This window comes from Canis lupus, chromosome 26, assembly GCF_003254725.2.
Source record: "Canis lupus dingo isolate Sandy chromosome 26, ASM325472v2, whole genome shotgun sequence".
NCBI lineage: Eukaryota > Metazoa > Chordata > Mammalia > Carnivora > Canidae > Canis > Canis lupus.
In genome coordinates this window covers 12384246-12406067 of record NC_064268.1, presented here as the reverse complement: position 1 = coordinate 12406067, position 21822 = coordinate 12384246, and the positions used below count along the sequence as shown (strand labels likewise).

At 47.2% G+C, this 21822-nt stretch overlaps 1 long non-coding RNA gene across 1 annotated transcript; it reads left to right on the top strand.

Moving 5' to 3' along the window:
- Positions 1-1477: 1477 nt before the first annotated feature.
- LOC112676317 (uncharacterized) lies at positions 1478-10093 on the top strand. Its single transcript, XR_003146431.3, has 4 exons — positions 1478-2594; positions 2690-2851; positions 3296-5348; positions 8198-10093. It is a non-coding gene; the product is annotated as an uncharacterized LOC112676317 (long non-coding RNA).
- Positions 10094-21822: the final 11729 nt, after the last annotated feature.

The window sequence follows — 21822 nt, the reverse complement described above, 5'->3', positions numbered from 1 at the left end:
CACACCGTACAATACCGTATAAGACCTCCAGAAGTGAGAGCTTTTCATTTACCACTGTGCTGCTCAGATTTACCTATAGGGATAGGTTTGGACTTAGCATATTCTTTTTCATGACTATATAATGTTCCACTGAAGGAATATTCAATTGACCCTGAACAACACAAGTATGCAGTGGGCAGGTCCACTTATACAGAGTTTTTTTTTTTTTTCAATAAACAGTCCTTTTGATTTGCTTACCATTGTCCCTTCTGTGGCTTACTTTATTGTAATACCATGATACATAATACGTAGAACACACACAATATGTATTAAACACCTCTTTATGTGATCAGTAAGGCTTTCAGTCAACAATAGGCTATGAGTAGTTAAGTTTTCAGGGAATCAAAGTTATACGCAGATTTTCAACTGCCCTGGGGATCATTGCCCCTAACCCCTCCACACTGTTCAAGGGTCAGCTGTAGTACATTTTATGCATTCACTCCTCTATTTGGAGATAAATTGGTTGGTTCAAACATTTGCTATTACAGTGTAGCTGTGGATACTCCTGTACTTCCTCATGCAACTCTGGGTAGTAGGAAGAGCACCTTTTCTAATCTAACAGGTTCTGTCAATTTGTCAAAAGAGTACGAGGTAACCGTGAGCTGCCTGGGAATAGCTTAGGCCACTTTGCAGGATCTCTGCAAGTGTGCAAGCATTGGCTGGACAGCCTCTTGGCAGCGCTGTAGTGGAGGGGGATGCTGGCCCTAAATAGTCATTAGAGTTCTTTCCAAGTGTGCGATCCTACAATCTCTCATCTCTCTGCAGTGGGACATCCACTTGATACAACTCATGCCAAGAGCCCCAGCTGCAGTGAGGAGGGAAAGCCATCTTTTCTACAGGTTTGGAGGAGCTGACACGGGCATTTTTGCAAAATCACATGTTTCTTGCTCCTCTTGTTGTGCTATATTTTATTCTAGCTGAAGACATCTTAGCTAAATCCCTGGTGTTTGGTCAGGGTTTGGAATGAGTAGGACTAGGTCCAAAGCCTGGGTCAGTACCAAGTAGCTGTATGATATTGGGCATGTCCTTGAATTTCTCCTTGCCTCAGTCTCTTCATCTGTAACATGGGCACATTCAAACCCTGATCAAAGCATCATCATACTTTGTTGATGGTTCCACCGGTTAATGGATGTCACACACTCTAATGGGGATAGGAAGAGGCAAGCTGGCTGTCCAAGAGCCCAGAGACAGGAAGGTTGGGAGCAGTCTTTGCCCTTGGGCAGAAGGAAGTTCAAGGTTTAGCCAATCCATCACACCCATTGCTGTGGCCAGCCTTTTGTTCAGCGTTTTATCTTTTTCAAAGCATATCCATTATCTCATTTGTTCATCAAAGGCCCCCGCAAGGAAGTCAAGTCGAGGATGGGCCCAAGGAGAGATGACTCAGGTATCTGAAAGTCAAGGCCAGAAGTTTCTCTGTCAAGCAGCCCACTGGGCTGAGTTTCTCCACTTTATCTTGGCTTGGGAGGAGGGTTAGGCTTTCCAGGCCAGGCCTGAAATACCCACAGAGAGGCTTCCTTTCCCCTGACGATGGACTGTGCTCCTCGGCCCAGCCAGATGGGCTGCAGATGTGAGTTCTGGGTTGCAAGAGAGGCCCAGGGAACAGGCGGGGCGCAGCCCCTTGCACGAGAGGTCAGGCTCCGAGCCGGGTCCCACGAGGCCATAGAAGCGTCATGCAGGGGTCCTGTAAGCTCAAGTTCACAGTCTGGGAAACAAGAAGGTGGTGCTGAAGATACTGTCATGCTTCCGTGATGCTGGTAGCTGCCTGTCCAAGAACATCCCGGGCAACAGCTCTCTCATCTTGGAGCTGCCAGGTCCGCTTGGACAGAAGCCACAACCTCGTGTCAGCCCTGCAGCCCAGCCAGCCCTGGAGCATCTGCGAGGTCACTAAACAGCTTCTCCTTCCAATGGATTAGGGCCTCCCTGCCCCGCCCTCTGCAGCCTGTTCCAGAATTCTGGGCCCCTTCCCTCAACTCATCCTCAAGAGCAGCCAATGCTGACTTTTACCCCAGCGGACCAGCTGCCATCATCAGCCCACTGAGCACGGGACCGCTTGGCTTTCTGCCTTGGAAGGGACAGTGCCCTGACCCCCGGAGAGATCTCGGGGCTTTGCTTCCGGACAGAGGTGAGGCTCAGCCAGGCTGCGGTTCCACCAGCCACGCTGCGTGACTTTGGAAAAGTCACATCACCTCTCTGACCTTAGCTTTCTTAGCGGTAGCAAGGAGGGAATCGATCCCTACCACTCAGGGCTGGTGGCAAGGTTCGAGAAAACATGCGTATGTGCCTAACACAGTGCCTGGTACATAGCCCCGTGCTTCCGAGGGGCTGTTGCTGTTCTGGGTAGCATCATTGCTGCTGTTCTTGGGAGCTGCCTGCCTTCTTTCCTCAGCCTCTCTGTTGGCTCCACAGTCAGATAGACCTGCATTCTAATCCCAGCATCCCCTCAGAGCTGCATGGCCTTGAACAGGTTTCTCAGCATCTCTGAGGCTGCCTCAGTTTCTCCATCTGTAAAGAGAGGTTCAGCAAGTGCACGTGACTTCCCCAGAGCCACCTACCAGGTAAGGACTTCCACCCAGAGCCATGTATGCCCGAGAGCCCTGATGGCTCAGCCCTTGAGCTGCCACATTTTAATCGTATTTGTATTTTCCTTAAGCAAAGCCACTCTGTTTCTTACACCTGGCCCGGAATGACGACTTATCTGAAAATGATCTCCTTCTTCAAAGTCTAAAGTCCTGTCTGAAAGTCCAGCCCTCCAGGCCCCCAGTTTACCCTGCCGGAAAAACAAAACAAAACAAAACAACCTAACAGAAACCGGGTAAGAGGTCTTTGGACTGTTTAGGGAATGATCACCCAGGGAGGGCTTGCAGGGGGGCCACCGAGATTCAGATTCGCCCAACTTGACTGAGGAAGGACCTTGAGAGAATGCGCACATCAAAGAGAGGCCTGGCTCCAAAGGCCATCTGCCCTCCCCCCAGCAGTCCGGCTAACTGGTTTGCTTGGGGACAAAGCCAGAGGCCACCATGTGAGGAGCTGGGGGTCGTGATGGCTGGGGTGAATGTGCAGCTCTGCAGCCTGGCCCCAACCCAGTGCTCACCCGTTCAGGCGCCCTGACTCGGGGGCCCCAGACACCCCCCCTCCCCAGGGCCCCGCGGATAGAATTCAAGGCACCTGTGACCTTGGTAGGTTAGAAAATACATCACATCTTTGTTGTCACTAACCTTGAACTGAAACATAGCATTTCTTTTCGTTATGAATACAGGCAACAGACCCTTGGCAGGATGGCCATCTCCTTGGCACCGATGGAAATCACAGATTGGCCTGCCCACCACCCCCACACTGGTGTCACAAAGACTTCAGCGTCCCTTAATCTCACGACACTTCCGCCATCCTGGTTGTTAGGGCCCCGTTGTTGCAAGAATTGCTGTAGAAATTCAAATATCTCTGTGTCAGTTGCTTATTTGATAACTGTATTTGGACCACACTGGTTTCCCTACTGACCCTATGTATTTGATTTTATGGATTTTGAAGCATGAGTCTGCGTTCTTTGTTTTGTTTTTATTTAAAGATTTTATTGATTGATTTATTCATGAGAGACGCAGAGAGAGAGAGAGGCAAACACATAGGCAGAGGGAGAAGCAGGCTCCCTGTGGGGACCCCAATGGAAGACTCGATCCTGGGGCCCCGGGATCATGACCTGAGCCGAAGGCAGATGCTCAACCCCTGAGCCACCCAGAGAGTGCCCCTGAGTTCTTTGTTTTGAAGAAACAAATCAGGAGGAGAATTTCTGGGTGAGACAGATATCTAGACCCAGGGTAGGCAAACTATCTGCTGCCTGTGATTGTAAATAAAGTTTATTGGAACACAGGCTTCAGCATACTGTTGAAAAGTTGACGGTGTACACAGATACGCACGCACACATGAGGTTAGGAACCCCTGTGGTGGCCTCAGTTTTCTTGTCAATGAAATAGTCATCAAGAGTGCCTGCCTTCTGGCAGATCCGAGATCACTTACATCAGTGCATGTGCGAGCACCACATTGGAGATACTCAGTTGATGCCCGCCTCCCCTTTCCTTCTTGACGGGCTGTGCTCTTCCAACCCAGGACCAAGAACCTGAGTGTTTGCCACCTGCTTTTTGCCGCCTCCCGGGCAGGGCCTCTTGCCACGCGCTGGCTCGCACCGGTCTCCAGGCATAAAACACCCCTCCCGCTTGCCATGACACATGTCCAGTGAGATGGAGGTTGACAAGGCCACAAATATTTGAACTATCCTTGGGATAACATGGGGCATTGACCCCAAAGTATGTGCTACATCGGCCGAAAGTTTATCCTAGAATAACAAACGTGACAGCTAGCAAAGTGAGCAGGGGAAAGGGTCCGATAAGATAAAAGGCACCCAGAGAGTCCAAAGGCACAGCCCCCTGCAGGGAGGAAGAAATTCAGGACCCAGCGTGGCATCAGGGGAGGCAAGGCCGTGGAGTCAAACAGTCCAATTTCTAGAAAGTTCCCGGCAACCAGCGCATGGTGCAGGTTGTATGTACAAACCCAGCTTTGTTTCTGTGTGACCCTGGGTAGTTGTGACAGCAAGGTGCTAAGCTTCCCATGTGGCTGAGAAAATTCAGAGGGAGCACTCTAGAGCATTTAATGTGTATTCACACGCTCGGAACAGAGTGAGCCTTCAGCAAAGGCTGCTCTCATTGCTCTCAACTCCTAACATCGTGATCCGGGCACGTGGAGTCTAGTTGTTAATCTCCCAGACTCAGTGGTCAGACCACCAGCTTTGCTAGTTAAAATTATGTGCCCTTGGGCTGCTTTATCTCTTTGTGCCTCTGCTTTTTACCACGCTCTGGGGCAGCATCCGCACCTTGTAGGGTAGTTATGGGAATTAATTAAGATTGTATGTGAAAAAGGCTTAGGCCAGAGCCTGACCCGAAACAAACATAGAATAAATGTTGGTAATAACCATTACTCCCATCATCATCATCATCATCATTGCCATCATCATCATAGATCATCACAAAATGGACATGGAGGAAGGGGACCTTGGGAAGAAACAAATCAAGGGGAGAATTTCTGGGTGAGACAGATATCTAGAGGGGGGTAGGCAAGCTATCTGCTGCCTGTGCTTGTAAATAAAGTTTTATTGGAACACAGCCATGCCCATTAGTTTATTCATGGTCTACCACTTCTCTCATACGCAACAGCAGAGCTGAATACCCTCTGGCCCTTAAGGAAAAAATTTGTCATCCCCTGGTGTGGAGGAATGGTGGTATCTTAACAAGATGCTCCGAGAAGTTGCTAATGAGCTACTTGACGTAAGTTAATTATTATTTTTCTGTGTTGATTAATTCATCCTGCTGGGACAAATACTATCCTTTCTTCTATCCCACCATCTATACATCTGTTCACTCATTTTTTTCAGTAAATATTCAGACATGGTACTAAGAGCTAGCAACGGAGAAATGATCTAAGTCTAGTAAGAGAGGTTGACAAGTTAATGGATAATTATGATTCAAGGTGGCAATCTGGGCTAGCCCACACCATGCTTTCTGTGAGTTAGAAAAAGACACCCTGTCTGAGAAGTCAGGGTTTGGCAAATTCATGACTCTCAGCCCCCGTTTGCCACTTTGGCCAGACTGTTTGTACAGTGCCCAACCTGCACAACCTCATGTGGTAGCCTGCATCTCTACAGTACGCAACTGGGATCTAAGGAGAACGAGTTACATCAGGGAGGAAACCAGTGTAAATGTGTCAAGTAAAGCTTCATAGAGGAGGGCATGGGAGCTGTCTTGAATGGGGAGAAAGTTGACAGGGAGACAAAAGGATACAGAGACAGAGAAGGCCTTCCTCCATGGAGAGAAGCACGTGAGAGGAGAGGGCTGTGTGGAAGGAGGTGAGGCAGGGTTTCGTGGGGTCTGGCACTGCAAAGAGGACATGTGACTACATCACAAATTTCTATCAGAATAATTTCAGCCCACCATTATCTTACCGGCTCCTCTCAATTTTATATTCTGACCATGCTCTGGGGCATATATTCAAATCTGTTCCACCCTCACCACCACCTTCTAGATCAGGCTACTGGGCCTCCACTTGGCAACTGCCAAAGCCATTTCTGTGGTCCCCACGCATCTCCTCTGCTTACAGTCAGGGACCATTCTGAAACCAGACTAATCATGATACCTCCTTGCACTAACACCTTCCATGGCTCCTCTGTGCTCACAGATCAGGACCCCAGACTCCTTAATGTGCTATCTAAGGGTGTTTCTGGCCCAATCTCAGCTTCCTTTGCCCACCCAAATGCTTCCCCAGAGACTCTGTTTCTCTAATCCCTCACACACTGGAACTTCTGTTTCTCTTCTTCCACATGAAATAGCCAAGTAAATACACATATATATGCATATGCACACACACACATATATATGGTGTACATACGTATGTATTTATAACACTATATGGATACTTCTCTGTAGGAAAACACTATCATTATCTATGTATTTATCCATCCATATACTTATCCCTGCATACATACATACAGGCATACATGCATCCACCCATCCATCAATCCACTCATCCATCCATCCACTCATCGAACCATCCTTACATCCCTTACATATATAGGTATATATAGTGATTGCATATAAAAAGAAGTATAGGGATGCCTGGGTGACTTGACAGTTGAGCATCTGCCTTTGGCCCAGGGCATGATCCTGGAGTCCTGGGATTGAGTCCCACATCGAGCTCCCTGCATGGAGCCTGCTTCTCCCTCTGCCTGTGTCTCTGCCTCTCTCTGTGTGTGTGTCTCTCATGAATACATAAATAAAACCTTTTTTAAAAAATAAAGAAAAAGAAAAAGAAATATATAGATACAGACACAGACTTCATGCCACCTCACTTCAAAGAATCCCACCTAGAAACCTCCTAATCAGTCTTCCAGCTTCTGCCTTTGCCTCCTGCAACCTATTCTCCAAGAAGTAGCCAAAGGGGTCAGATCATGTCACTGCCCTGGTCAAAACCCTCCCACAACTCTCCAGCTACCTCAGAATGGAAGCTCCAAGCTGTTCCATGGTCTGCGAGGCCCTATAAAGAGGCCCTATAAATAAAGCCTAGACTGTATTATTCCTCCAACTTCATCTCTCACTGGCCTTCTTCCCCATTTCAGTCTGTCTCGCTTCCAGTAGCCTCAATGCAGTTCCTTGAACAGTCCGTGCACCCTTCCACCTCAGGAGCCTAGCGCTGGCTGTCTGCTCTGTCCGGAATACCCTCCCACAGAGATTTGTGTTACTGTCTCTCTTGACCTCTTAACCTCTTTTGGGACTGTTTTCAAATGTCACCTTCAGAGAGCCATCTTCTCTTATCACCCTATTTAAAATGTCAAACCACTTCCCAACTCTTTAAGTCTTTCTTTTATGTTTCTTTATTGCACATTTTAACCCACAACACAATTTAACCATTATTCTTTTATTTTATTTATTTTTTTTTAATTTTTATTTATTTATGATAGTCACAGAGAGAGAGAGAGGCGCAGAGACACAGGCAGAGGGAGAAGCAGGCTCCATGCACCGGGAGCCCGACGCGGGATTCGATCCCGGATCTCCAGGATCGCGCCCTGGGCCAAAGGCAGGCGCCAAACCGCTGTGCCACCCAGGAATCCCCCATTATTCTTTTAAAATCCATTTTCATTATCAAGAAAGTTCCCTGAGAGCAAGGATTTGTGCCTGCTTTATTTACTATTGTAATATTTCCAGCAACTACAATAATTCATGGCATATAATCGATGTTCAACTTGGACTTGGGAAATGAATGACTCACCTCCTTTACTATAATAGGTATACCTTTATTAATGCATCCGCAATCATTTTGATGTATTTCTTTTTCAGCCTGAGTCATAGTATTAGTGTACACAGATGTTTCGGTTCTCTCAAATCTAATGGTTTTTGTTTCTCTGTGTGTGAGGTATCACTGCAATGTCTCAGAGAAAGTTTCTATGTTCCCAAAGCCCAACAGTGCAGACAGGGTTAACCCTGGGCCTTACCACCCACTGGGTGTCACAGAGATCCTCCTCCTATCCTGACTTGTTGACTTTCTGTCTTCCTCTGGATTTTCTGTAGTTTGTTTAACTTGGACCATGCTTTCTCTGTTTTCTCCCTCTTGTTTGCTGCCCTAGGCCTCTGGTTTGAAGTCGGCCGACCCGTGGCCTCGACACTGTCACCTCACCTCCAGCCACCGGCTATGTTCCACACGCCACCAACACTTTGGCCAGGGGGAGGGGACAGATGGCTCAATCATCTCACTGCAGGCCGGCACCCCGCCTGGATCAGCCTGATGGACGGCAGTATTGACAGTCTGGCTGACCCTTGCTCGACAGGCTGACATTTCCCCATATTTCACGGGCCGACATTGGATGTGCATCAAAGAGACTGCCGGGTCACCAAACAGCTAATTAAGGCAATAAAGAGACAGAAGGCCAAATTGCCCCTTTCCCCCTCGGGAGCCCGACATCCCTTGTAGGGAACCTGGTGCTTCTCTTTTCTCTGAAGGTACATTTCAAGGGGTTTTGGGAATGATCCCAGCCAACCCTGGGATCAGAAAAAGGGACAAGGCGAAAATCCATGTTATCTGGATAACATCTCCCCCACCCCCACCTCTGGATCCAGCCCTGCCTCCGTGATTGTTGGGTTTTTAGGAGTCCAATCTGACTTGCGCAAGGTTGAGTCCCCAAGGCTCAGTCCTCCGGGAGGACTGTTTGGATAGAGCCACTTGGACTCCAATGGCATTGATCATTACCAGGTCTACGTGACTGCGGGCCACGGCCAGTGAGATTGAAGGCGTCCGGTGGCCCAGCTCACCTTGATCACCCTGGCAGTAAGATAAACACCCAAATATGGAGCGGGACGCTCCCGGCCACGTGTCCCAGCCCCACCACGTGCTAGCTGTGTGGCCTTGGCCTAGTTTCTTGACTATTCTGAGCTGTGGTTTCATCATCTCTAAATAGCAGGTGCAGCTAGTGTCAACTTTGGAGGGTTGCTGCAAAGACTGAACCGGTGGGTTGGTTGATTCTTGACTCCAGCTTCACAATAGAATCACCGGAGGTGCTTCTGGAACATATCTTTGTCCAAGCCCAGCCAAGACAAACCAATTGAGAATCTCTGGCTTTGGGTCGTGGGTGTCCTGTATGTTTTTCAAAAATCTCTTCGGATGATTATTGTGTGCGGTTCAAGGCTAAAAATCACCACGATTGCTAGGCTCTCCCCAGGGCCGGTGCACAGCGGGGACTTTGGGAAGGTCAATCTTACTTTCCTCTCCCTGTACCTGTTTGTTTGTTTGGTTTTTTTCCCTAAACCTCTCCTGTACCTGCCTTAAGGGAAATACGTGGGACACATGACTTTGAGCAGCCAATTTCCCAGGCATCCAGTAAAGAGAGTTGGAACACGGTTTTCAACTGGAGGACTTTCACTGGCAAGCTATGACTGGGATTCGGGTTCTCTCTCCTCCACAAAGACTGTCCCAGCTCAGCCTTTTCCAGAGTCCTGTGTGGGCCCCGCTCAGTACTATTTTTCGACATAGCTCAAAGAAGCTGCTCACTTCAAATCACAGGTGGCCTCAGGGGCCCGCGGCGCCTACTCCAGATGTCACAGTGGCCCTACAGCACTGCTGTGGGGACCTGACTCACACCCAGCTGTGTTAGGTGGGCAACTGGACAGAAGTCCCGTTTGGACCAGACTGCAAAAAAGTGAGGGTGACCTCTTTGCCAATAGGTCTTGCACGTGCTCCAGACTGTCCATCAGAGCCGTGGGGGTTGACCACCTATTTTCAAGTGTCTGGAAGATTTCCACCGGGGGGACCCGGGCTGGGTGACGACCTCCAATGAAATGATGAAGCCACCTGTTGCTTCCCCGGCCAAGTACTGCTTACATGTCTGCCTGTCTGCCTGTGTGCAGGCACACGAGGATCTGTATGCACACATAGTCTCATCCAAGGGTGATTGTGTGTGAGTGCATACACAGGCGTGTGCACGCATGGATATTCATGTTGCAGACATTTATGTAAGTGCATGCGTGTTGCTTTTAGAGTAGAAATTAAAGCTCACTGAAGTGCTACAACGATGGTATTGTAGAGATTCATTCAGGATCTACCTTTATGACCTGTTCCACAGACTTGGGCCACTTACTTCCCCTCTCTGAAACCTAGTTTCTTCATCTGTAAAATGGGCGTGTCGATGACACCTCTCCCATAATGTTGTGAGGATGAAGGGATTCACTGCACAGCAAGTACTTAGGATGGGACACCTGAGTGGCTCAATGGTTGATCTTGGGGTCCCGGGATTGAGTCCCAATCAGGCTCCCTGCATGGAGCCTGCTTCTCCCTCTGCCAGTGTCTCTGCCTCTCTCTCTGTGTGTCTCTCATGAATAAATAAATAAAATCATTAAAAAAGAAAAGAAAGAAAAGAAAAGAAAAGAAAAGAAAAGAAAAGAAAAGAAAAGAAAAGAAAAGAAAAGAAAAGAAAAGAAAAAAGAAAGTGCTTAGGATAAGGTCTATACATAGTTAGAGCTCCATGAAGATAGCAATTATGTAACACATTTTAATTGGCTGTCTCCTGCGTGTCAGACCACAGGTGGTCCTGAAAGGTACAATAAGGAGGAAGACAGAGGCTCTGGCTTTGCCATCCTCCCGGCACAGTCCAGGAGCCGGGTACATACAGAGAGCAACAGTACTTATGAAGAGTCTACTGTGTGTCAGCACTGTTATAAGATCTTGAGACACATGGGTAAGCAAAACACACAAAGTTTCTTGCCCTCTGGGAGCTTATATTTTTGCAGGGAGAGATAAACATGCACTAGGAAAAATAAATAGGTAAAATATATGTTAGAAGGTGATGAGTGGTGGGGGAGGAGAAGGATTAGAAACTGTAAGAGAATAAAAGATTCTCTGGGAGTATAGCGGGTTGTGCGGCTGTCCCTGAAGACATGTCCAACCAGGACCTGTGAATGTGACCTTAGGTAGAAAAAAAGGTCTTTGCAGATGTAATGAAGTTAAGGTTCTCAAGATGAGATCATGCTGAGTTTTCTGGGTAGGCCCTAAATCCAATAGCAAGTGTCCTTATAAGAAAAGGGAAGGGGAGAAGACATAGGGGAGGAAGGAAAGCAAAGAGAAAGTGCACCACTCTTCTCTCGGGGTCGGAGTTGGGGGGCAGAGATGGCAGCAGATGGTTCCTGGATCGTAGCTGACCACCACCAGCCCCCTTCAGCTTCCTGATTGAAGCAGGGGGCAGAGACCATTTCTTCCAGCGAGCAGACAGGAAAGCTAAGAAAGTAGGCAAATCGTGATTTCCTCAAAGACCTCCTGGGGGTTTGTCAACTGATTGAGAAACCTAAAACAGATGAAGAACCCAAGTTTTAGGATCCATCACTGGTCTATCGCTTACCACGTGTAGCTTTGAGAAAATCCCTTCCCCTCTGTGCATCTGTCCTTATCTGTAAAATGGAGGGAATACTGTCGCACATGTACAGAGCCTACAGATTTAGAAGGATGATCTAGTGAGTCAGGTTTGTGTGGCACTTAGCACAGTGTCCTGTTCGTGGCAAGCACTCCACAAGTGGCAGTTAAATTTATTTTGCGCACTTGTTCAGGCTGACAAATGTATACGTGAAGGTGAATGCATGTGTGTATAAACACAGTCTCATCTAAAGGTGTTCATCTGATATATATGAATACACAGGCATGCATGTGTAGATTGCATACAATGTGTATGTGTATGTATGTTGTATACGTGTGTGGATTCATAGGCTCTGGATGAAACCTGCCTGGGCAAGAGGCATGGTCCCTGTGGATCCCAGTTGTCTACTTCCTAATTACCTCCTGCCCCCGCCCTGCACACCAGAGGTTCTCAGCCAAAGGTGACACATGTATGTATGTATGCAAGCGTGTATATGGATGCTTGTCAATTCATGTTCCATGCATGTTATATATGTGCATGCATGTTGTGTGTATGTGTGTACGTTGTATATACATGTGTATGTGTGGGTGTGTGGATGCACCTAAACACCGTCTCATCTAAAGATGATTATTTATATGTGTGTGTGCATGTATTGCATGCATATGTAAATGCATATGCACATTGCATATGTATACGTACATATACATATAAACTCATCTGAAGATGTTACATATATGCACATGTGTGTTCCTGTATGTATTTATGCATCTATGTGCGTGCATACTATATGCATGCATGTGTGTACAGTGTGCATATGTGTATGTATGTGAGTGCATTATGCTCGCATGTTTGCGTACATGTGTACATACACGTGTGGCATGAGCACCTGTGTGTATGTGCACGTATGTACACACACGTGCGCACAAAGTGCTTCCTCAAGCCGCCTTTCTCACCAGGAGCAATAAGAAATGTTCCTCAGGCCTGCAGGACTTCCAGCTCACCTGGCATGGCAAGCACTTGGTACGTTTGAACCCCAGAGCCCACACATGTCTGCCATGGGGAGGAGCCCCCTGAATCCCACAGCGGGCTGGAGAATACTTAGCAACCTCAGCAGAGAAACCCAAGATAAAATGGGTTAAAATATTTGATTTTTTTGCAGCTCTATAACATTACATTCTGCCTTTGGTTCCTCTTTCCCTCCCTCCATCACCCTCTTTTCCTGCCTCCTGATGAAAAATATGCTCCGGCTTAATAGAATTACTCCCAGACCATCAATGCAAACGCTGTTTCAGGGCAATCTCATTCAAACAAATGTATTTTTATTTGAACAGTGTTACTTGAAAAATTAAATCGCGGTATCTGTGCCCTGTGCCCTCCCCCCAGCCGTCCATACAGCCCTTATAAAGGCAAGGAGAGGAGAGCATAGCAGAGTTGAACATTTTTTAAAAAATGAATTTGATCTGATTTAATGATTCCTCTCTGCATTAATTAACAGTGAAACCAGCCAATACGTTGTGTCAATCATAGACGTATCCACGGGCATCCATTTATTTTTGGAACTGACTGTATGTATTGCTTTTCAGGCTTATTGTGTTTGAAAAGTTCAGAGCACGATGAGCGGAGCTGGTAGGGACGTGGGGACTGGGCACGTATACTTGTGTGCAGGTGGGGGCTTTGGGGAGTATCTATGCCCAAGTGGAATAGGGGAAGCTGCCCAGAGGGAACCATAGACACAGGGCTCAGATCCCGGCGGAATACTCAGTAACTGCTCGATTAGGGGCAGGTCCTGTCACCTGTTCCTGCCTCCCTTCCCTCCTCTGTAAATTGGGGAGAGCAACTGTCACTGGCAAGAAACCCCGTGAGGGTTCCGTGACTGTAGATGCTGGGTACAAAGCTTGCCAGGGGTTGGAGATGAAAAGGCGTCACCTCCTGCATCTCAGAAGCCAGAGGTAGATTCTCAGGAAGTGAGAAAGCAGTAGGAAGGCTGTCTGTTCTGGAGGCTTTGTACCTCGGTCATGTCCCAGAGTCATGACCGGTGTCATGGGTGTGTGAGGAGCACTGTCCCATGGCTCACCCAGGGACTGTGCTCTGAGGGGTCCTCACCTGGCTTAACACGCTCCTCTTGGCACCTTAAAATTCTTAATAGCTTTATCTTTGTGTTTGGTACTGGAGGTCCGATGGGACAACAAGCAAGGGAGATAGAGCAGAGGAGATGTGCGTGATACTCAGCCCTCCTCCCCCATTTCTTGTCTCTGCATTTGAATGTATCCTTTGCCGATATCCAGGCTGGGTTTTCTTTTAAGAACAAGGACCCTACATTTTCATTTTGAACCAGCCCTTCCAATTATGCAGCCGGTCCTGCACAGAGAAGCTGGTTTCGGGTGATGCTCTATTTAAAGGAGCCGTACTACTATGTTAAATGTGATTATAGAGAAGGCCAGAAACACCGCGGAGCAGCGCATATGGGTTGAGCATCACCCATCACATGTATCATCTCATTGGAACCTTGGAAGTTTTCTAAAGTAGGTATTTGATTCTCACTTCGTAGGTGAGGGAGTGGAGGTTTGAAAGCCCTCGGTACATGCTTAGGATCACATGGTTAGGGAAAGAAGGCTCCGCATGAAACCTGTCTGGGCAAGAGGCATGGTCCCTGTTGATCCCAATTGCCTACTTCCTAGTTACCTCCTGCTCCCGCCCTGCACACCAGAGGTTCTCAGTGAGTGTTGATGGATTTGGAAGGAAAGAAAATGAGCTCACTCTAGGTGTGACAATTAAGCAGTTGGTATTGGAAGTCCCTCTTAGGCAGGTGTCTACACTTCCAGGAACTGGGGTCTGAGCTAAGTGTCGGGCACCATATGCCAATTGAGAATCACGAAAGGGCCAGGCTGGTCGATGAGTGGGAAATGGATGGGTTGAATGCTGAGAGATCCCCTAACTGTTCAAGCCATAAAAGAGAGCAGATGGTTGTGTTGAATGAAAGTGGTGAGGGGTTTTTTTCCTTTATGATTTCAAATGAGGCATTGCTTTCACTTACTGCCTTTTATTTGAAAGACACAATTTATGTATTTACATAAATTGGAATAATTTTCTTGAAAATTCACAGGGAATAATAACAGGTTTGTTGTTTGATCTTTCTGATCACTAGAACAATGTCACCTTTCTCTGTAAATATTGTTGAAATCAGAACATCTATGAATCTCATACAGCAATAACTGCTCTGTTTTCCCCATAGAAAGTTCTAGTTTGGGGAACAATCTTTGGGAGATTGTACCCCAAGAGACAAAAGAACAGGTCTAGGTACAAAATGTGAAGTTATGGAGTCCGGTGATAATTAACTTCATTTAGCATCTAATATGTGCCAGGATGTTAGACTTTATCTTTAAAGACTTGTATCTCACTTATTCCCAACGATGGCCATAGGTTAATGAACTTCTCCAATGAAGAGATGGAAGCCCAGGGAGGATAAGTAACCTGCCCATCATCACACAGCTAGAGAGGGGAGACCCAGAGCCTCCTGGACAGCTCTTTTAGGTTCCAGAACCAACGTTCTTAGCCACTACTCACTCTGAATTTACCCTTCGAAGGGAACAAAGGGTGACTTTCCTGGAGGAAGAAATAAATGATGGTATTACCATTCCTATGGGAGAATAATTTTTCCCAACCAGCGAATTATTTTAATTGCAGAAACAATTGTTATTCACTAAGATGTCTCCTCTGGATTGATGAGTTTCCTCAGCTCTTTCCTCCCCCTCCCTCCCCCCATGACTCTCTGAGTTACCTACCCTGTTGTGCCCATCTCCCAACAGTGGGAGCAAATACGCCTCCCTGAAGTATGTCTTCTGGCACGTTCTGAGCATAGCAAGAATAAAGTTGACTTGGAATCCAATAGACCTGGATTTGAATTCAAAAGCTTTTTCTCATAAATCACAAAAACTTGGGCAGTGTAGATCACCTCCCTGTGCCTCAGTTACCTCATTTTTAATAGAAGTAAGAGGAATCTGTACTGGATGCTGTGATATGCTACCCATTCCCCTTTTTGGGAATGAAAGATCTATTATCTCAGCTGCCAGGAGTGCTGCCATCTGCTAGACCTCAGCTGTTGATCTCTTTGGGGTGGCCTCAGCTGTGAAAAGAGCTAGCTCACCCAAGGGCGCCCGCCTTTCCAGGGCAGCTGTGTCCCTCACCACAGTGGCAGAGACTCTGAAGGGTTATCCTGTCTAGGACTCCCCGCGGGGTTGACTGAGGCCTTTGCTCAGACTATGTCAACTCAGCTTCTCCCTCCACCCAATCCTCCTTGTTGTTTGATCTTTCTCATCAGTAGAGCACTGTTATTTCAGTCCCGCAGGCATCGATTCTGAAAGCCTCCTCATAGACCTCCTGCTTGCTAATCTCCACCCAGGGAATCTGCCTCCTGGGGAGTCTGCTCCGTGACAGAAGCCCTTAAAGTAAGTCCTAATTCATTGTTGGCTGTTAGTATTAATTTTGGGAAATGTACATTTAATGGCCTCCTTCTGTGTGCTGGGTACAGTTGTAGGCACAAACAGTAAGAGGGAAGATTTAATAGATTCAAAGTTCTTGAAAGGGTGACTCAAATAAGCCAAAATGTAGTTATGGGTTCCTCACTAGGACCTATGTTAAAGGACATCACATGCTGGATTCACTGAATCTGAGTTCCCTTCCATCTTGTCCAAACTAGTCAACTTAGAAAGAGGAAAGTACAGGTTCAGACAAGGCAGCAAGGCGTGACTTGCCCAGAGACACACAGGAATTGGCACTAGTTGTGCAAAAGAGAAAGTCCTCTGATTCCCAAGCCTGTTCTCCCCATGTGTGGTCTCTATGCTTACCTGTGTCCCAAGAAAGTTTCTCCAATGTCCTTCCAAGGATGACTGTGCTAGAAATGATGCTTCATCATAGGTTCTGTAATTCTAGCAACCAGGGACAGTGCCTGAGGATGAATTTTGCCAAGCCCAAAGTGCCTTTTTCCATTGTTGTCATTACCATCATAACCACTACCACCACCATAGTCATCATGACTTTCACCATCACCATCATCATCATCACCACCACAACCATCACCACCACCACTATCACCACCTCACCATGATCACCCTATGACCATATTCATCACCATCATCCCTACCATTATCATCATCATCATCATCACCTTAACCATCATCATAATCACCACCACCATCGCCATCATCACCTTCATCTTCATCATCACCACCAACACTATTATCACTGAGGTCATCACTAGCTCATCATCTCCATCATATATCAAGCAAGCACTTTTATTTAAGACATCACCTCATATAACCCTCTTCACAATCTATAACATTGCAAAACCTTTTTAGAAGTTGAGAAAGCAGATGCTCAAAGAGGCTGTGTAACCCAAGTCGCACAGCAAAAAAACAAAACAAAACAAAACAAACAAACAAAAAAACAAAAAACAAAACAAACAAACAAACAAAAACAGAGCTGAACTTCAGACCCAGGTTGGCCAGGCTGTAGGGCTCTTCTCTTAACCAGTAACTGTCTTAACCAGGACAGTTACACTGTCTTCTCTTTTGTCTTTTCTTTATCTTAACCAAATAGGAGAATGTCAGATAATAGACCTACAGAAGGGACCCTTAAGGGATATATGGAGGTGTCTGAGTGATGAATTAGATGCCAAGAGAATCCCATATCATGCTTTTCTTACTATCCAGCTCTGAATTTGCATCCATAGATAGCAAGTTCTGAGAGTAACAAGAACAAAGTAGACTTGAATTCTAGCACTGAATAAGGGATCCTGGGTCATTTATATCAGTTCCTTTTCCTCAGTTACCTCTCTTACACACAGGAATGACCTTATCTGGTGTGGATATAACAGTAGTGTGTGCTGTGATGTGCCATCAAGCCCTTCTATTTTCTTCCCTAGATCCCAAATCTCTACTACTTAAGAAACAATAAGAATATTTTTAAAATCATGGTCTCATGAACTTACTCCAAACACATTCATTGAGCTTACCATGTCAACTGAAGAGCTAGAAGAAAAGGTGAGCTCTGAAGTCAGAATTGAAGACTGGGGGACCAGGTGTCATTATACAGGAGAAGGAGCATCATCCTGGGAAGGGGTCTGGGATGTAGAGAGGCTCATTGTGCATGGTATCTTGGGATACCAAGGAATCTAATAGAAGCTTCATAGAAACATCAAGATAAGATGCTGGGTAGGGACCAATTTATTGCTGGGCTTGAGTGTTCCTCTAAGAGCCTTTCACTTTGCTCTGCACATCTTGGTATATTTGGACTAGGCAAGTGTGATAATATGATCTCAGTCAAAAGGTCTAGAGTGTTACACTACCCCAGAGTGTGTCGTGCCGAATGCAGGAGGACATAAAGCTCCTAGTTGTCAATGGTAGAGCAGTGGACATTGCCAATGTTCCCTCAATCTGGTTATAGGTTTTGCAGGCCTTCTTCCCATCTTCAGCATGATTCTATTTCTAAGGACTGCCCTTCCCACCTTTCTAGCACGACTGGCCCTCATGCCCCCAAGCCCCCGTGTCTACTGGGAGGAGAGCGCAGGACATGTCTGGGAGCTCTGTCCCTCTTGCAGCCCTCAACCAATCATGTCTATTTGGTGTAGGAATGTGACAATCCCTACCTCAGGTAGGGGACAAACTGTGAGATAGCTTCCACCCAGAGCTCCCTTGGGGGATCAAGATGAAGCTCTCTTCTGCTGGGCTTCACATTGTCTTGGCCTCTTTCCCTTCCTTGCCCCATTTTCTCTGCTCTGAGATCATTTCCCAGACAAATTATCCGAATGCAAATTTTTTTTTTTTAGATTTTATTTATTTATTTATGAGAGAGAGAGAGAGAGAGAGAGGCAGAGACACAGGCAGAGGGAGAAGCAAGCTCCATGCAGGGAGCCCGATGTGGGACTCATTCCCAGGTCTCCAGGATCAGGTCCTGGGCTGAAGGCGGCGCTAAACCGCTGAGCCACCCAGGCTGCCCTGAACGCATATTTCATCTCAGTGTCTGCTCCTGGGGAACCTCATCTTAGAAAGTTAAGAATGAGTCATTGTTTTAGGAAAATCAATCAGGAAACAGAATGAAAGATGCACTGATGTAAAAGAGGTTGGAGAAAAGAAGATGGGTCTGACCTTATGCAATATTAGAAAACTATAAGAGGGCCCTGGATTTTTCTCAAGACATTCAGGACTTGGCATAATTTGACACCCTCCTACCTTCCCAGTCACATCCCCAAAACCTCTCTGTCAACTGAGACTGTGCTGTGACCCTTCCAATCTTTGTGGCTTTGCTTATTCTCTTCCACCTACTTGGCATCTTTTGTCCTCTTCTCTACCTGGCAAACTCCTATTCACCCTTCAAGATCCAAATCAAATGTGCCCCTCCCTGAAATGCTCCCTGCAGTTCAAGGGGAACAATACACCAACCACTCCGCAGTATTCCCTTCAGACATGGCCTCATATCCTCTCATGGCTGGCTGATACTGTGTTTTGCTGCTTTACTTTCCCCCCTTAGGTTTGTCCATCCCTGAAGGCAGGGGCCATGTTTTACTCATCTTTGTAAGGGCAAAAGGGAGAGTAAACACATATTGTGACAAATGTTCCGGACACGACTGCAATTGCTTTGCCTATGAATGTCTAACTTAACCAAACTCTTACAACTGCCATTAGGTGAAAGAATATCCCACAGCAAGTGAGATACTGGGTGCTCTGAAGCAAGTGAGCAACAGAACCCCTGCTCCAGAGCACTATGTCCTAGGCCAGAGCTCACAAACTATGGCCCACGGGCCAAATCCCACTGCCACCTGCTTCTGTAAATACAGTTTGATTGGAACTTTATTGGAGCACGCCCATTCATTTACATACGGCCTGTGGCTGCTTTCCTGGCACAATGGCAAAGCTTGGTAGCTACAAAAAAGACCAAAAGGACCACAATGCCCCAAATATTTCCCAGCTGGCCCTTTACAGAAAGCATTTGACCATTTCCATATATGCCCCTCTCTGAAGGCCTCACATGTGTACCTCCCAGATTACTTCCACTCTGTGGATGAAGAAACTGAGATCTGCAGGGGTGGGGGGGAGGGGGTGGAAGTAATGGGTCCATATTTAGCAATCAAGATAATGGCAAAGCAAGGATTTCTCAAGGCCATGCACCCCAAAATGCATACCTGGGCTTCATCATTGTGCCAAGGGACACTTGGGCAGCCAAGCAGCTGCCTCTCTGAGGAGAGAGGGCTTGTGAGTCTGCAAGGCGAGTGGAACAAAGTGAATGAGGCCTCCATGCCTGCCTTGTCCTCTCCCACTGGGCCAGATAGCCACTTAAGATGAACAGCCCCTACCCTCCCACAGCGGGGTCCGTGATCTCTCTCAGCTGGAGCTATGTCGAGGAGTGGAAGGCCATCCATCTTCATGGGAAGTGATCTCTCCCAGCGGGACATGGCCTCCCCAGCCACTGAAGCAATAGGACCCTGACAGGCGTGATGCATTCTCCACGGGTCACCATCACGGTCCAGGGCTGGGCTCCTGTGTAGGAAGTCCTGGAATCCAGATGACTGGGGACAGGGAAACACCGGGCAATCATTCTTAATGAGCAGGACAGGGTCACTTCTGTGCAGGTACTAGGATGGGGCAGTGGGATGGAAAGTACCAGGCCATCAAGGGCAGCTTCTCATTATATCATAACTCAGAGTCTATGGTCGGCCAGACTCCATCCTTGGGGCTTTGCACATAGTAACACTTATAGCTCCTCCCAACCCCATAAGGTAGGACTATTATCCCATTTTACAGATAAGAACGAGAGGGGTAAGTACTTCATCCAAGGCCACATAGAGAGTAAGGAGCAGAATGAGAATGCCAGCCCACAGAGCCTGGCTTTGAACCTGCAGCCTGTGCTGCTTCTGGGTACAGCCTGTTGCTGCTGAGGATGGAGCTGAGCAAAGTACGGAAGGCAAAAATCTGCACACCCTAACCCTACATTGCAACTACATTTTGTCCCATATTTTCTGGAAGGGTTTTACTGCTTACAAAAATCAGAAGGAGGGGCACCTGGGTGGCTCAGCGGTTGAGCATCTGCCTTTGGCTCAGGTCATGATCCCGGGACCGAGTCCCGCATCCAGATCCCTGCAGGGAGACTGCTTCTCCCTCTGCCTATGTCTCTGCCTCTCTCTCTCATGAAAAAAATAAATAAAAATTAAAAAAAAAAAAGAAAATCAAAAGGGAAGATCAAGCACCCAAAGGGGTTATGCCTGCTTGTTCATTCATTTATTCCTCAAACATTTACCGAGGACCTCTGATGCGCTGAGCACTGCATCATAAGGGAGATGATGGGAAGAAATAGAGCAGTTTTCTTGCCCTCATGCAGCTGAGAACCTAATGGTGCAAACAGGCGTCAATCCAATGTTCATTCACGACTGTACACTTGGGGAGAAGGGACAGATGAGGCGCTCTGAGAATCTGCAGTAGGGATCCTTGCACTGAGATCTGAAGGAGGTATGGGAGTGAACTCAGGGAGGGAAAAGCAACCCCGGGCTGAGGGAACAGCCCAGCATTTGAGAGCACAAGGTATGCAAAGGGCTGAAAGGAGATCAGTACAGCTGGAATCTTGAGACCATGAAGACTTCTGGCACAAAATGAGGGCAGATATGTGAGCAGGACCCCCAGGACTGGGTGGACTTGGGGAGGGGTCCTGAAGACAATAGGGAGCCTTTGGAGGATTTTAAGTAGGCTGCTCACAGTCTCAAAGCATTAGAACCCACTGGCCAGCCACAGTCCTGTGCAAGGTAGTCACCATCCGTGGCACCTCCCACCAAGGAAACTCAGAACAGAAATGTGGGGAAAGACCAGAGAGATAGGAGACAGGCAGAGAGCAGAGGGCAGAGCTGGCTGGACATCTGGCCACAAGTAAGAGGGAGAAAAAGAGGCATGGACAGCAAGAGGCCTTTAGAAATGCTGTTTCAGTCACTCCTCAAAGACAATACAGAAGATGGAAATCTTGAAACTTCCAAGAAGAGTCGTGCAAACTCTTCTTACTTCCTGCCCCAGTCCTCTGCGCCCCCTCTCTGAACGCTGAGCTGAAGCAGGGGTGTCTTTATGGCAGAAGCCAGGCTGGCCACCTTTTCTTGGCTGCAAACTCAAGCCTGGAAGAACAAGATCAGGTCTTAACATAAAAATCAACTACAGTTCATTCTGCTTTCTTGGAGAGCGGCATTGTCTGACAGTTTGTCTCTTGGTATAAGTAATATAAAATGGCAATTAGTAATAATAATTAATAATAATTTTTCCGGGAGTATCTGGGTGCTTCAGTCGGTTAAGCAGCTGCCTTCAGCTCAGGTCATGATCTCAGGGTCC